We start from the raw sequence: 16343 nt of genomic DNA on the forward strand, positions 1-16343 counted from the left end.
GCTCTGCCCAGCTCAGCTATCGCCTCCCTCGGGATTTTCCATGCCGGCTAGCGCGGGCCCGCGAGGAGTGAGCGCGCTTTGTCTCTTGCCCGGCTCCCGGTACATTTCCGCGGAAGCCATCCGCGCCGCGCCCGAGGGTCGGGGCTGGCAATCGGGTTGTGGAGGTGTGTGGTAAAAGAAAAGCGGGTATGGGACATAGGGCTCTGCCCAGCTCAGCTATCGCCTCCCTCGGGATTTTCCATGCCGGCTAGCGCGGGCCCGCGAGGAGTGAGCGCGCTTTGTCTCTTGCCCGGCTCCCGGTACATTTCCGCGGAAGCCATCCGCGCCGCGCCCGGCGCCCAGAACGCAGTTCCCCGCGGCCGGATCTGGGGCGCACCCCGTGCCAAACAGAGCAGTCCTCAAGGATCCGGTGCGCGGGGGACCCGGGCCTGGAGCTCCTGGGTGCTTCTTGAGAGGGGACCAACCCTGTTCTGCCCCGCACGTGCTATTCTGGCTCTGGATCCTCGCCGAGGTACAGAAGCTCAGGTCCCTGGGGCGTGGCGGGGCAGGGAGGGTCGTTTCGACTCTTACATCCCCTCACCTGAATCCAGGTGGAGAGCCCTTAAGAGCTAGGACGAGGTGGGGAGGAGTCCCTCAGGTCCTCTTTCTCTCCGCTACCCACCTCTTACACCCAGGCCACTCCGACCTTAGTCTCTGGCCGGAGCACCAAGGACCCAGAACATCCGTCAGTGCTTTCCTTTATGGACGACTCCGGGCAGGGCGGGGAGGGGTCTCCCGACCTTTCCCTCTCTCACCTCAGTCCTCCTTCAGACCCTCCTGCCTAAAAGCCTTAGACACAAGTGATATGGGGATGAGCCCTCGGTCTAGGCACGTCCTCATCCTCCCTCTTCAAAGACCCTAGGCTGCAGAGGGGGAGCGTGGGGAAGGGTCTCCCTTCTAACTCAACCTCAGCAGGATCTGAGCGGAGGGAGGAGTCCCGCGATCTCATCCATCATACGTAGCCAGACCTCTTTGTGCCCTCAAACAACTGGGGTGTTGTGGGGAAGGGTCCTCCTGCTTCTGAATCTCTCACCCAGAACACTCCTCCCTTAATAATCCAAGCAGCCTCGACTTCAGGCAAGGGGGGAAGGAGCTTTCCAGGCTTTCCCCGGAGAGATGGGGGAGGGTCCCTCAGCCCTCGCCCCTCACACTCAAGAAGCCCCTCTACCATGAAACAAAAACTAACCAAGCCGCTCCGACCTTAGGCGCCCAGCCACGGGAAGGCCCGTGGTCAATCAGCAGCAATCCGGGACAGGTGGTCCTAGGCGTTCCACGTCCCATCAACTCCCCAGGCCCCTTCACGCCTCAGTTCATCCCTCCCCAGTAAAACAAAAGCAAATCTGCAGCACCAACCTCAGACGGCGGGCAGGAGGGCAGTCAGTGCCTGGCAGAGCACTGGAGCCTTCCGGCTCCTCACAGCCCCGGGTTCCCGGCGGCGGCTATCGCGGCGGCTGCGGAGGCAGCGTCCGCGGCTCTAGCGTCCGGAGCCGTGCTCGGACTCAGCACCTGAAGAGGCGAACAGCTCCGCGCCTCATTCCGCTGACCCCGCCTCCCCCGCCCCACCGTAGCCAATGGCGACTCGGGCCACGCCCATAAGGCTGCCCATTGGGGGGCACTATCCCCTATCCCTTTGGCCCCGCCCGCGGATTCCTGGGGCCCTCCGTAAAGACCACATTCCCCAGGGACCGCTGGAGTTTCCGCAAGGCTTTCTGGGATTGTAGTTCCTCAAGAACGCTGTGTTGACTCATACCTGGGCCGGCGAGGAGAGATGGACTACATTTTCCAGAGTGTATTGAAGAGACGGAGGCGCAGAGGAGGGCGGGAGGACTTTACCCAGCAAAGACTGCCCTTGGGGGGGATGGCTGGGGAGTGGGTTAGGCCGCGCAACCCTCAAAGGATTATGCATGGCTTCGGACAGACTCTGGAGAGACCTTTTAGGGTTTTTTCCTCCATTTTTACCTCAGGACTCTGGGCCTCAGTTTTCCTAACTGGGAAAAGGGGTTAGGGAACGTTCCCCTACTCAAAGCTGGCAGTCATGGGGCCAGCTGAGAGCGAGCCGCTTTGATTCCTGTCCAGCATAAGTGCAGAAAATCAGGGGAGACCTCCGCACCGCGTTCTGAACTTTTATGTTTTTGTCTTGATCTTGTCAAAAAGAGATATTTTACTTTTGGTCACATCTCTTGGGCCACCAAGGCCTTCCCATCTTGCCTTTCTTACCACCCCTGACTGTGGCAGCATCTCCCCCGTTGCAGCCTGATAGAGGGCGCTACACCTCCTTAAAACCCTTCACAGGCTTCCCTAAACCTCCGGAGTTAAGCCCAAATTTCTCAGCGTGGTTGGAAAGGCCCTTCAAGATCTGGATTTCACCTTCTCGCAACACTGAATTTCTTGGGAAACTGAGAAGCCTGAAGCCTTCATTTTGTTTCACTCCTGTGGGGCCCTCCGCTTTGCCCTCAGCCATCTCCTCAACACTTCAAACCTCCGCCTAGATGCTGCCTATTTTGTAAAGACTTCTAGATACCCAGCTCTTGTGCTGGGTTGCCCCACCTTGTATTTGAGCAGCATCCTCTACTTCCCATATTCCACTTGGTTGTTTACATACCCATCTTCGTCATTAGATTAAGATCAACAGGTTAGTCATTTCCCATTGTTGGAGATGTTCAACTAGAAGAATGCCACCTCTTGAATAAATGTTCATGTCATTCTCACACAGTGGATTGAGGTTTTGCTTGATCTGAGAGTTCTTCCAATCTTTTGATGCTAGGGATTCATAGTCATGCCTATTATTTCTATCAATTCTCCCCTAAATATCAGCAGTTCTTCATATTCCTCTATTTCTAGCTTTTGGTCCTACACCTTTCTGTTCCTAAATGCCTACTTCCTGCTCCTTTTCTGGGGAGATCTGTCAGTGCTCTGCTGAACATCATAGGAGCCCAGTAGTGATGTCTCACCTTGCTAAGTAGCGTCTTTCCTAAATCTTTACCCGCTAAATGTTCTGGTGTTATCTAGATGGCCTAATCAATCCCACATATTTCATTTGTCACCCCTTCCAGAAGTTTTGGGTATATGACAAATGAGGCATTCTTGGAAGAATATATATGATATATACTATATGAGATTAATTAATACCTGGCCCAAAAGAAAGAAACTAGGGAGACTTACCCTGAACCTAATTCAAACCGAAGAGACAGAGCCTAAGAGAAAGCAACACTGTCATTTTTGAATTGTTGACAGCTGGGGAGCAAGGGTAGGATGGGGGAATGAGTAAAATGGATGGCATTTAGAAAATAACTAATAGGACTTCTAAGAAGCATGACAGAGGGCTTTGATCATGATGAAACCATAAAGGAAAGCAATTGGACCTGAGTGAACAGATGGGTCTTCATTATTAAAGATGAAACAACTGTAAGGAGACAGGGGAAATGGGATGTGTGCTGAGGCTTAGGGTCCAATTCTGTGGATGCAGCAGGAACAGAGGAGCAGAGGCTGTTGGAGAAGTGGGTAGTGGGGAGACTACTATAAAGTGGACATCAGCAGGGAATTAACAAATCAGTAGAAGGTTACCAAAGAAACCCACTTGGAAGCAGATATGAAACCCATTAGAGGTCAGTTTAGTCCTACAGAGCTAGTGCTAGGGCTGGGGGTATGGCTCAGTGTCTAGCATGCATGAAGCCCTGGGTTCGATCCCCAGGACCATACCACACACACTCACATGTAAATACACATGCATGAAAAGCAGTTATAGCTTTTAGGAATTTTCTATAAATAGGAAGAAGTCAAGATCTGATTCTCCCAGCACACACAAACTAAAAATAGCAACTGTCCAGTCAACCAGAGTCAGGAAGCTTGGGTTCTAATCCTTATTTTACCTCTGATCAGATGTGTGGCCCTGAGCTAGACCTGTTTCTTCAGTTGTAAAATGCTGTTGATTGGCATTTGGGAGGGCCTAATCTGGATGCAGGTGAGGAAATTTGAGCCCACTTACTAGTTGTGTGGCCTTGCACAAACTACCTCCTTGGGTCTGCAGTTTGCTTATCTGAGAACGTTGTAAGGAGTAAATGAGGTTCTTTATGTAAAGTACCTCATAAATATTAAGCCTTAACAATGTTTGTTTCTGTTTTTTTCAACTTGGATGATCAGATACTGATTTGACTATGAATACACAGCAGAAGATGATACCCTGGGCCATCCAGTTTTGACTTCCCATTCCATTTCTTAGTGCTTGTATAACTGGTGAGGTTATTAAATCTTTAATCCTTTTGAGTCTCGGTCTTCTCATTTGAGAAATGGAAATATTGTGTACCTTAAAGTTGTGAGGATTAGATAAGATAAAGTATCTGACTCACAAGAAAATGCTCAATATATTTGTTTTGTCATTTTTAGGGGTAGTTTTAGGGCACAGAACCTTAAAGGAATGGAATTCTGGATGCTTGGAAGCTAGAGTTGCAGATGATTTTGGGGGACACTGTGCCAGCCTCTTCTTAGAGAGGAACAAAGGTCTCAGCAAAGTTCCATAGGTCTTTTTTTTTTTTTTTTTTTTTTTTTTTTTTGGATGCAGGGTCTCACTATGTATTTGAGATTGACCTGGAACTCACTATGTAGCCCAGGCTGGCCTCAAACTCACAGTGATCCTCCTGCCTCAGCTTCCCGAGTGCTGGGATTACAGGTGTGTACCACCATGCCTGGCTTCCTAGGTCTTTTAATTAAGAACAGAGGGGATTAAATCAAATGCTGAATCTCAGACACTGAAAGATTGGAGCGATTGATCAGGCTGGGACCTAAAGAATCTGATATATTAGTCTGAGGATACAACTGATTTTAAGTATAATATAGGTTTGGGGATGTGCATTTTGAAAAGGTCTAGGGATTATGTAAGATTAGCCAGCAGATGAGGTTGGGATGTGGATTGAGATCCAGCACAGCATGTGGAAAAGTAGGTAGAGGATTTGACCTACATTAAGGAGGTGGATATTTAGAGGACTTTGTGGGTGATGTGCTGAGGTCATGGAGAGAATGGCAAGTCAAAGAAGGGATCAAGCTTTTTGCCTTGGATAACTAGATGGATGAACCATCGTCTCTTCTGAGATGTAGAATAGTGAAGAAATGCATTTAAAAAGGAGGGGAATTTGAATTTACTATGAAACATACGGGTAAAGTGCTTGTAGATAGCTCCGAGTTTATGCAAGAGTTTTGGTCTGGAGATGAAGTCATAAATTATCAAACTATTAGCATATAGTTCATAATTAAAGCGATGGAAATGAATTAAATTCTTCAATAGAGAGCATCTAAGAGAAGACCTGAATTCTTTGGGAAACATCAAAATTTAAGGAACAAATAGGGAAAGAAGAGCCAAGAAAGAAAGGTGAGAAGAACAGCCAGAGTGAAAGGAGGAAAACCTGAGAATTATGTTTCACCAAAGCCAAAGCAGGGAGGTGGGCTGACATGGTACGGCAAGGCTAGATAAGCCAAGGTCTGGAAAAACAAACACTAAATTTAGTGACAAAGAGGTCACTGGTGACCTTGAAGAGACAAAAGCCTAAGTGAATGGGAGAGGATGTGGACAACTCATAGGAGCGGAGAGGTTTTGAAAGGGAAGGAAAAAACAAACACAAAAAACAGAAGGAATGTAGGGCTGAGGAACAAATTTGTTTGCTTTGTTTGCAGTTTGAGGAATTGAACTGAGGGCCCTGAGTTGCATCCCCAGACCTTTTAAAAAAGTTTGTTCTGTTCTGTTCTTTTCTTTTTTTTTTTTTTTTTTTTTTTTTTTTTTTTGGTACCAGGGATTGAACTTGGGTCCCTCTGCTTGCAAGGTGGGCGCTAGAACCACCGAACTAGATGCCCGGCCCAAAAAGTTTTTTTCTTTTGCGATAGAGTCTCTCTAAATTGCTAAACTGCCCAGGTTAGACTAGAATTTGTGATTTTCCTGACTCAATCTCCCAGAGTGATTACAGGCATGCACCATAACAAATTTGTTTCAAGTTGGGAGATTAGGACATTTAAAAAGGATAAGGAGAAATCAGTAGAGGGACAATTAAGGATAAAAGAAAGGGAGGGGACTGAAAGATGGAATGAAGTCAGGAAAAAGATAGGAGGTGGTGGGGTTCAGAATAAGCCTCTGGCAGGAGAACACACTTTTCTCTAAGATGTGAGGGAAGGAGGATGCATTCAATTGGAGATGTAGATATGTAGATGGGCAGTTGGGAGGTAGACTCAAGAAACTGAGAGAGTTTGTACCTGGTGGCCATTACTTCTCTGATCTAAGAAGCAAGGCTACATGTTCAGGGAAAGGAAGTTCAGTGGGGTGGGAGATTTGGAGACAGAGGCAAATGTTCAAATGGCTGCTATGGAAAAGAGAAGGGAAAGCTCATAGTGACCTGCAGAGGCTGTAGAGCAGCAGTTAGTTCTTGTGGAGGTTGGGAATCACGAGCTTGTGGGGCCCTAGTCTGTGTAGGATATGAGGTTCCTCCAGTCAGTATCCAGTGAGTTCTGAGACAGGCATGGAGAAGCCTATTTGTGAGGCAGATCCAGGACTGGGCTTTGCTGCACAAGGGAAAAGGGAAAACAAGGGATCCGCAGATGTTTGTTAGCATTGGAAGTGGTGGTCCACTGAGAGGAAGCTGAATCCACTGAGGGGACAGATTTGGTGGGTATCAGAGTGGGCAGGCAATGCTGGTCAGAGGTGGAGGAGCTCTGGACAGGGAAAAGGGCAGAGTAGCTGGAGTGGACAGGAGGTGATGGGATTGAAAGGCAAGTTGATTGGGTGGGTTACTAGCTCGTGTCCTGCAAAGACGATTGCTTTGAAGGAGAGAAAGCCAGTCTTTCTGGGCCAGACTGCACAATGAGTGTAGGAAGCTAGATGATGGCAAGGAGGAAGAATGGATGCAGAGCCTTCTGTTATGAGTGTCAAGAGACACCAAGATATTGGTACACTAAGAGGAAGCCCTCTTACCTAAGGTCTGTGTGGTGAAGAGAAAGAGAAGCAGTGAGCTGTCTCAAACATTTTCACAGAACCGTCGTATCAATATCATCTGCTTGTGATGAGTTTCATACACACCCAAAAGACAGAATGTGTAGGAATAAAACCAACCCAAAAGGCCACCCCCAGGTTTCCTGGTGACGTTGTATCCATCAAGTTCAATGGTAGTGATTCCTGTAATTTATATTTTGGTATAGTTTATAGTTTTAAGTATGTACATATCAACTGGAAAATGTGTTTAAGAAACAAATTTAATTTTTTTTTTGCAAATTTCATTTCTTAGCAACGATTTGTTTTCTCAGTTTAGAACATAAATTAGGAAACTTGTGTTGATTTTTTTTTTTCCAAATGTAGAGCTTAGAGCTTAATTCATGCCTTTGAAATGCCATGAATTTGAAATGCAGCCATTTTCCTCTCTGCATCCTTGTAAGGGATTACAAGGATTTTATTAGTTTTTCAAATAATCTTGCCAGCACATTCAGACTTCCCACGAGGGTCTCCTATCAGTAATGTTAGATGTGAGTGATGCTACAAATGTTCTGTGTGTAGGATATTTAAGATAAGTCAAATAAACAGCCAACAACGTGTGGATTTCCCAAACAGCAGCTCAGTTTGCAATTATGGAACTCAGTATAGAATATTAAACACGCATCTAAATGTTAATTGAGAAAAAGATCACCATGATACCTAAAGCAAAAAGAACAAAATCAGTTAATTGCTTTGACCAATCTGTCTTTTTAAATAAAGGATTGTTATTTTAAAATATTTCTGAATAGATGATAGGTCTTTGTAATCTTAAAATAGGCCTGCAGTTCTGCTCCTTGAAATAGGGTGCTCAGAATTTTTTTTTTTTGGTACCAAGGATTGAACTGGGGTCCTTACCCTTGAGAGGCAGGCGGAGGAACCACTGAGCTAAATCCCCAGCCCAGAAAATACTTTTTGAATCCCTTTGTGAGTGTTTTGATGATTTAGCCATTGTTTAAAATTCTTCTATCGTCTTAAGCTTTCATAAAGTATTCTTTTTCTTTTTTCTGGGGGAGGGGGTACTGGGGAACGAACTCAGGTCCTTGTACTTTCGAGGCAGGCACGGTGCTACTGATTTAAATTTCTGGCCCTGTCATAAAATATTCTTATAAGAGGGAATGATTCTTTTAAAACCCAAGTCAGATCACGTTATGCCTCTATTCAAACTCCTTTAGTTGCTTCTCTGTGTTCTTGAGAACACATCTGGAAGGCCCTGTGATGGCCTTCAGGGCCGTATAAGTAGTCTGACTTCCATTGCCTTTGCTTCATCTCCTGGGCCTCTTCTGCTCCAGCAGTCAAACTCTCTGTTGTTCTTTGACTGCATCAAGCATAACCTGGCCTCAGGACTTTTTTGGTTTTGTTTTGTCTTGGTTTTTTTTTGGAGGGGGGTACGGGTGATCGAACTTGGAAACTTGCACTTGCAAAGCAGGCATCAGAACCACTGAGCTAAATCCCTGGTCCCCAGACTCAGGACTTTTGCACTTGCTGTTCTCTCTGCTATTTCTCTATATTTATTCGTGGCCATTCCTTATATGACAGTACCTTTACTTTTCATGCTACTCTTTATCCCCCTTCCCTGTTTTATTTTTCCAATAGCACTTATCATCTCACTTATACATTCTTTTTCTTATTTTTAAATGTCTGTCTCTCCCCACTTCCACCTTTCCAGTGACAGAATAAACTCTTGGGCCCTTGTGTTTGCAAGGCAGGTGGCGGAACCCCCAGCTAAATCTGGAACCTGAGCTAAATCCCCAGCTAGAGTAAACTCTCTACTAGGGTAGAGACTTTGTTTATTTTGTTTACTGCTGTATCCATAGTACAGTACATAAAACAACTCCTTGTACATAACAGGTAGTCAATAAAACACATAGAATGAATAAGAACAATAGCACACCATCCCGTTACATGACCCTAATAGCTATGTTTAATTTTTTCTATGATACAGTCTACTTCTAAGACACATGTATAGGTTGTCTTTCATATACTGGAAATCATAGCTTAGATTTAATCATTAGTTCTGGGTTTTAAAAAAAATATGACATTTCCCCTCTTGACTTCATGTTTAGTTGCTCATTGACTCATTCATTTAACAAATATTCAGTGAGACTTTGGTGTTATGGACCATGAGGAGGATGCAGTGGTGAACAAGACACTAGACTAGCCCTTGAGGAGCAATGATTTTTCATAAACACGATTTATAACAATGACCAAATCTTCTACCATATTATGTAAGACTTGGCAGTATTAATAATTATGCAATGAATATCTTTGAGTTTATAGCAATTGCCTTTTGCCAATCATTCTTTTTTCTTTTTTGGTCCTGGGGATCAAACTCAGGTGGGTAAATCCCTGGCCCCTTGCCAATCATTATTTGAAGTAAATACCCAAGCAGACAGACAGGGGGTTGAAGGATTAAACATGGTTTTGGCTTTCTGGTACCATCTGCCATGCTGTCTACAAAGGGTTGCTAACCTAGGCAGCATGAATGACCCAACTTTGTTACAGCCTCTCTGCAATTGGACATTACTTTCAGTTATTGCTAATAAAGAGGATACAATGGTCCTTCTTTTTAATTTTGCATATAATCGATGACTAGGAAGGGTGCACATCATTTCTTTTCTATTTTTTTTCTTCCCTTCTCCTTTTCCTTCCTTTTTTGTCACTGGTTAGTTTAGTAGTTCCCTAAGCGGTTCTTGGACTTTTAGTGTTATAACATGTAGATCATGCCCAATGTTCAACACACAGTAAGGCTTAACATAGTATCTTAGAGTTGGAAGGAACTGTATTCACCTAGTTCAATTACACCTTCTGATAGATGGCTTTCTAGCCTCTGTTGTCTGCCCATGGCAATGGGTCCTCATCACTTCATGGGACGGAATGTCCAGTTTTTGCAGCGCTCTTGAGGTGTCGAGCTGGCTTCTGCATCTTGCAGCTTTTGTGTAGGTCCAGTTCTGCCTTCTGAAGCAGCAAGGCCCACACACCAGATGCTGTGGAACCGCTCCACCTTGATCTTCCATCTCTGCTAATATGTAGCCAGACTGGAATTTTTATTTTTTTATTTTTTGTACTGGGGATCGAACTCAGGTCCTTGTACTTGTGAGTGGACTGGAATTTTTAACTGCAGAAGTCTAGCAGGCCTAGAGGCCAGGACATTGTCCCACCCATAAGTCAGCAGCCTCTTCAGCTGGCTAATGTGAAGTTTATGGTCAACTGAGAGTCTAAGATCTTTGTGTGACCCTCAGCTAAACCTAGTTCTTCTGTTGATCTTTTTAAACCTAACTATGGGCCAGGGATTTAGCTCAGTGGTTCCACTGCCTGCCTCACAAGCACAAGGTCCTGAGTATGATCCCTGGTGCCTATTACTTCAACCTGTTGGTAGAGAAGTGACATTGGTCTACTTCTCCTGTCTGTGACAGGATTAATAACAGTCATCTTGACCAGATGTGTGGTGTGATGATGGAAGGAGATGTAGTCGTAGACATTTGTCATGATTTGGGGTTGCCTGGCATCTGAGCCTCCTTCCTGAGCTTAAGGAAGTCCATGTCTCATGGATTGAAGTCATCTTCTTTTCCAGCTAGGGCAGGTCCACAGGCTCCTCCAGGCAGGAACAACCAGCCGCTTCCTTCAAGCCACTCCCACTCCAAAGGTACTAGGGACTGAATTTAAGACCTTGCTCATGCAGGGCAGGCACAGTGCTGCTGAGCTAAATCCCTGGCAACCAAACTCCTTCAGTTGTGAATCAGAAGTGAGTGACAGCAAAAAAAGAGTCCTGCTTAGCAACTCCCCCCAGCCCCAGGATAGGGTTTCACTGTGTTGCCCAGGCTGGAACTTCTAAGTTTAAATGAACCTCTTGCCTCAGCCTCCTAAGTAGCCAGGACTACAGGCATGTGCCACTATGCCTGGCTTTAGCAACCCTTCTAGTGATAAGATGGGTGTAGTTTCAGTCATCAATGACAGTAGTTTCACAGATAGGATCCAGCGTGGGGGTGTGGATAGTGTAGGTGGTAGGGATGGTATGCCAGCCTCAGTGGTCACAGGGTCTTCTGAAAATAGTACTTAATTGGAGTTTGAGGCATTGTTCCTGACTATATCCTTCCAAGTCTGATTCTCCTGCCTTCTTGGGTACTCTGAGCTACTCGCTGTCATTTAAATAAGTTCCATTGCTGTACATGGCAGCCAAAGCAAGTTATTTTTATTTACAACTAAAAATTCTTATCAGTACATGCAAGATATAAAAGTTTGTGGAAAAGTGAACACACTCAAAAGATTGCTTTTTGGAGGGGAGGGAATTGAGAAGAGCTTGGCCTGAGGTCTGTATGTGCTGAGAGTTTAGACAGGTCTAGGCATGTCTGAAAATCTGGACAGAGAGGTGGTGGTGGGAAGAAACTGTGTTGGATGCTGACTACACAGTTAAAAGCTACTCGCTGACCATAAGGCAATGTGAGCATGGCCCCCGACAGCAGGTGTGGGCGTGGCAGGGCTAAGGGCACTCACAAGCAGATTGGCTGCTTATTCTCCTGCCCTTGAACAGCTAACCAACAGCCAGGGCCCTAGGGAAGCTGGAAAGCAGGCTACCGCGGATTGCAGCCCCACCCCACTGTTCTCACTGAGATGAAAGGCGAAACCCACTTGTATACGCTTCCTCCCCTGAAACCCCAAAACATCATGGTGGGCTTGTGTATTGGGACACAATACTTGGCACTACGGATTAAAGGAGGAGAGGTTTACTGTGGCTCACAGTTTCAGAGGTTTCAGTCCATCATTCGCTGGCTCCAAGGCAGGAACATCATGGCAGAACAAAGAAGCTTACTCACTTCGTGGCAGCCAGGAAGCACTGCGCAGGGGAATAGCACCAGAGAGAAATGGACCAGGGACAGATAGCCCCCAAGGTCAGGCCTCCATGACCCCCCTCAACACACCTGGACGCGTGCTTTACCAATCCTCTAAGCATCTTTCAAGCTAATCCAACTCACTGTCAAACAGTATGCCTGGGGACCTTGTGAGAGTGAGCAGTCTCTCTGAGTTCTTCCTGTGCTGAAGCTCAGATCGCCCTGAATCAGCCCTTCTTCTGTTTATTGATGAATGTTGGTGGGGTGGGAGTGCTCCTGCCTTGGGGCATTCCCTGATCTCAGTGTACAAGGAACACTGATCCTTGCAGCTGGCCAGTACCCCGGCACCCCTTTGGGGAATCCCAAGATCACATTGTGTCCAAATCAGCCAGGGATCACATAGCAGTTTGACCACTGTCCTATCAGAACTATGGTAGCATTGCCCGGAGAGATCTTCTCAGGGAACTGAAGACTCTGTCCCTTCCTTAGCCACTGATTTTTGTGATATTAGATCGCAACTGGAAATTTTAATTATTTTACCAAATATGGCTGTATATAATATTGTTTTGACACACATTAAAATAAAATTCCACTATGAAAACAAAACCTTACCAAATCTGTACAGCCTTACAGTGTTTAAGTTACTGTGACTCACACAGTGCCCTAGACCTTAGCACGATTTCTCTCATTTAATCTTCACCACAATCTAATGAACTAGCTACCATAAAAGATACAGACAAGGGAATTGGGATTCAGAGAGGTTATAGGACTAACCTTAGGTCACGGAGCTGGTGCTCCTTAAAGCCTTGCAACTGCCCATCTCTCAGCCTATTCCACTGTGGGGCAGCTGTGGCTGTTGAAATATTTTCCCTCACATGGAGCAAAATCTGTTTCTAAGTCAGTCCCATTCCTGTTTCTACCTCCCCCAGCAACTCAGTGAGGCAGCTCCTGGTCTCTTAGTCTTCTGGCTTAGTAGTGCACTCCATTCATCCTAGGGATATTTCACTTCTGGAAACATCTGAACCGTTTCATATCAGCAAAGTGCTTAGAAGAACCACTGCAGGTAGGTTGCCAATCCTCTGGTTGCTTTGATTCTACAGGTACTGGCATCCTATCTGTCCTATTCCTGGCAGAGGCCTAGCAAGAAAGCATAGATCTACCCACAAGCTTAAGTGGGTTGGTAGAAGTTCTAAGAAAAGTGGCAGAAAGACAAGCAAAGAAGCAAAAAGTGTTAATACTTCATTAAGGAAGTCAGATGTGGTGGTACATACCTGGAATCTCAGCACTCAGAAGGCTGAGGCAGGAAGATAGCCAGGGGCTACATAGTGAATTCAAGTCCAGCCAGAACTACATAGGGAGACCCTGTCTAAGCAAACAATGAGCATGAAGGATTGCATTGTTGTACAGGATTTTCAGTCTCTCTCAACTAGAATGCAGGCTTCCTGGGAGCTGGAATTTTTACTAGTTTTGTTTGGTGCTATATTCTCAGTGCCTAGAATGCAGTCTGGAGCATAGTAAGTATTCTGATCTTTGTTGAGTGAATTAGTAGTACAGTTCCAAATCTGGTGCTACTTCCATAGGTTGCTAAGTTGTCTGGGAGAACAACATGACCTCTCAAGTTTATGGCTTTAAATTTACTTCATCAACAGTTTTTCTAGTTTTCTTTTCTCTTCTTTCTTTTTTTTGGTGTGTGTGACTTGACTCATAAGATATCCTTAATGATATGTAAAGTACATTGAATAAATGTGTGAATTTGGCTCAGCCTGATCAAGGGCAATATGTAAGAGTTATTGGATTTCTAGACTCTTGTCCTATGGAAAAACATGGCATGGCTTTCTGCTTTAAATTTTGAGGTTAAATTCAGAACATAAGAGCTGGGCATGGTGGCGCACGCCTGTAATCCCAGCACTCAGGAGGCTGAGGCAGGAGGATCGCTGTGAGTTTGAGACCAGCCTGGGCTACATAGTGAATTCCAGGTAAGTCTCAACTACATAGTGAGACCCTGTCTCAAAAAACAAACAAACTAACAAACAAAAAAATCAGAACATAAAACCAGCAGGAATCAACAAAGGGAGAAGCATGATAGTCCATTCATTTTTTTGTGGGTCATATACAAGTAATACACTATAGAAATAATTGCTGAAGGGATGGGGATTTAGCTTAGTGGTTCTGCTGCCTGCCTTGCAAGCACAAGAATCCGAGTTCAATCCCCAGTACAGAAAAAAAAAATTGCTGAAAACGAAAAAAAATACAGGTAAGCAAAATGATTGAAAATAGAGACGGCTTATATTCACACATCTTGGATAGTTACTACTAACATGTCTTTGTTTACATCAAATTTTAATAGTGATTAATTTGGGAAAGGAGGTACATTTTTCTGATGAGAAAACAAGCACAGGTGATATGGTTCTCAGTCCAGGTCTACCTGAACTAAGTGGATCACTTAGATCTGAGCTCAATAGGGCACAGGTATCACAAGGAAAGGGTTGGGATTACCTCCAGTCATATCATATCCCAGAATCTGACCATCAAGAGTGAGTTCTACTTTGGAAAGAGGCTGCAGCGGGTGTGACTAGGAAAACAACTTTGACCTGGCTAAATACCACAGATTTAATTAAGCACACTTTGTGAATCTTTCCTAGAAATGGGAGTGCCTTTTCCTGAGAATGGAAGACTAGATACTCTTGGAAGTTCTACTCCAGGATGACTCACAAGTCAGAAAAACACAGACTGCACACCAGGCTCTGGGGACAGTGACATGGTGAGCAGTAGGGTCATTGTGTCTTCTGGTGAGCCCTCCTCAATTTTCTAAAGTGATACAATGGCACTTCTCACTATAATTCACTGCAGAAAAATGTGGGAATCATTGCAAAGCAAACCTGAGGCCATGCCCTTGGATGTCACTGTCTTTAAATTGCCTTGTATGGGATTCCTGAGAAGTTGAGGGCCTGGGCCAAACCGCTCATAGTTTCTTAAAGTTAGTACAAATTTTGCATTTTTCTCTACAGTATTATTTTAGTATTAATTTCTTTCAAAAAATTCAATGAAATTGTTATTCCAGGATGCTTGGCACATTGGCACTTTTATAGAAGAGTTGGTTGGATGAATTTTGTTTAACCCCCACTGGGCTGGGAGGAAAAGAGATTAATTCTCAATGGACACTATGTATAAACCAGGGAAAGTGCCACATGTTTTACTTACATGGCCTCAGTTTAATCCTCATAACTTTGCAAAGAATCAGAGAGTCAGAGAAATCAGCTAAGATTCTTTTTTTTTTTTTTTTGTACCAGAAACTGAACTCAGGACCTTGCAGTTGAGAGGCAGGTGGCGGAAACACTGAGCTAAATCCCCAGCCCTCAGCTAAGGTTCTTAAGGTCTGAAGTAGAGAGGAACAAGATAAAACACTTGGACCATCTGGTGCTGTGTTCTTTTCGTATACCATGTGGTACCCTGAGACCCATTTATCCAGAATTTTCTTGGAGAAGGCTCAGGTTATGTGGCCCACTGCTGTGTCCTGGAGGCATGAAAAAACTCTCCACCTTGTCTTCCTCTATAGAAGCCTGAAAGGGCAGAGATCCCAGGACTTGCCTGTGGGCACAGGAAATCAGTACCTCTGTGGGCTGGAGCAAGTACATTGCAGGAATGGGCCAAGCAGGGAAGGGAGAGGAATTAATTCTGGTGGGTGAGAGTGAGAGGGAGTAGAGGGAACACTGTCCCCACCTCAGGCAGGAGGTTGCTTACAAAGAACCTGGAGCTGGACCCTCAGGCTATGCTAGGACAAGGTTTGAGAATTTCCTGCTTGTTCTTTGCCTTGCCAGTCAGAAAAGTGGCTGACTGCTTGGAGCCCTGCATGGATGATGAGGTCAGCCCAGCTCCATCCCAGCTGTGCATCTGTAGCCCCTCGAATGTGCAGACCTCTACCAGGCTACACTAGCAAGCTGAGGGTGCAGGGTCCAGCTCCTATCCAGGGAATCAAAGCTCTGAAAGGTGTCATGACGCCTAGCTTTACTACGTAATTGCCCACCCCATGCATCCTGGAGATGGGAGAGAGTTGAAGCTTTTCTCCTTTCTATTGCTGCCCTATTTTCTTTCTGGGGTTCGCCGGTCTCTCTTACTTCTGCATCCTGGGGCAATGGATTTTTTTTTTTTTTTGTACCAGGGATAAAACTCAGGACTTTGTGCTTGTGAGGCAGGCACAGTTCAACTGAGCTAAATCCCTGGCCCTGGCAATAAATTTCTTTATCACCCAGAATAAAGGGTGGATAGGGATGGAGGCTGTGCTATCCTCATTCCTGCCCATCCACTCTCATCACTTTTGCCCATTTGTGAATCAGATCCCCTTGAAGGATTCATGGCTCTGGAAACCTCTTAAAAATCTCTATCCTTGGGCTGGGGATTTAGCTCAGTGGTGCTGTCACCTGCCTTGTAGGCTCAAGGTCTCTAGTTTGATCCCCAGTAAAAAAAAAAAAAAAAAA

At 45.3% G+C, this 16343-nt stretch overlaps 1 protein-coding gene and 1 pseudogene across 4 annotated transcripts in view; one reads left to right on the plus strand and one right to left on the minus strand.

Moving 5' to 3' along the window:
* The window catches only part of Smpd3 (sphingomyelin phosphodiesterase 3), an 88334-nt gene extending 86750 nt beyond the window's left edge, over positions 1–1584 (minus strand). For 3 of the 4 annotated variants that reach the window (XM_010612315.3, XM_010612316.3, XM_010612319.3), the window contains exon 1: positions 1393–1582. The gene's annotated coding sequence lies outside the window, so the exon portion shown is untranslated. Of the gene's footprint in view, positions 1–1392 lie in introns of all 4 variants that reach the window. The other variant, XM_033757880.1, reaches the window with a different exon arrangement.
* LOC104854085 overlaps positions 241–16343 on the plus strand; it is an 18836-nt pseudogene continuing 2733 nt past the window's right edge.

This window comes from Fukomys damarensis, unplaced genomic scaffold (assembly GCF_012274545.1).
Source record: "Fukomys damarensis isolate Sample0158 unplaced genomic scaffold, DMR_v1.0_HiC HiC_scaffold_32, whole genome shotgun sequence".
NCBI classification, from domain to species: domain Eukaryota; kingdom Metazoa; phylum Chordata; class Mammalia; order Rodentia; family Bathyergidae; genus Fukomys; species Fukomys damarensis.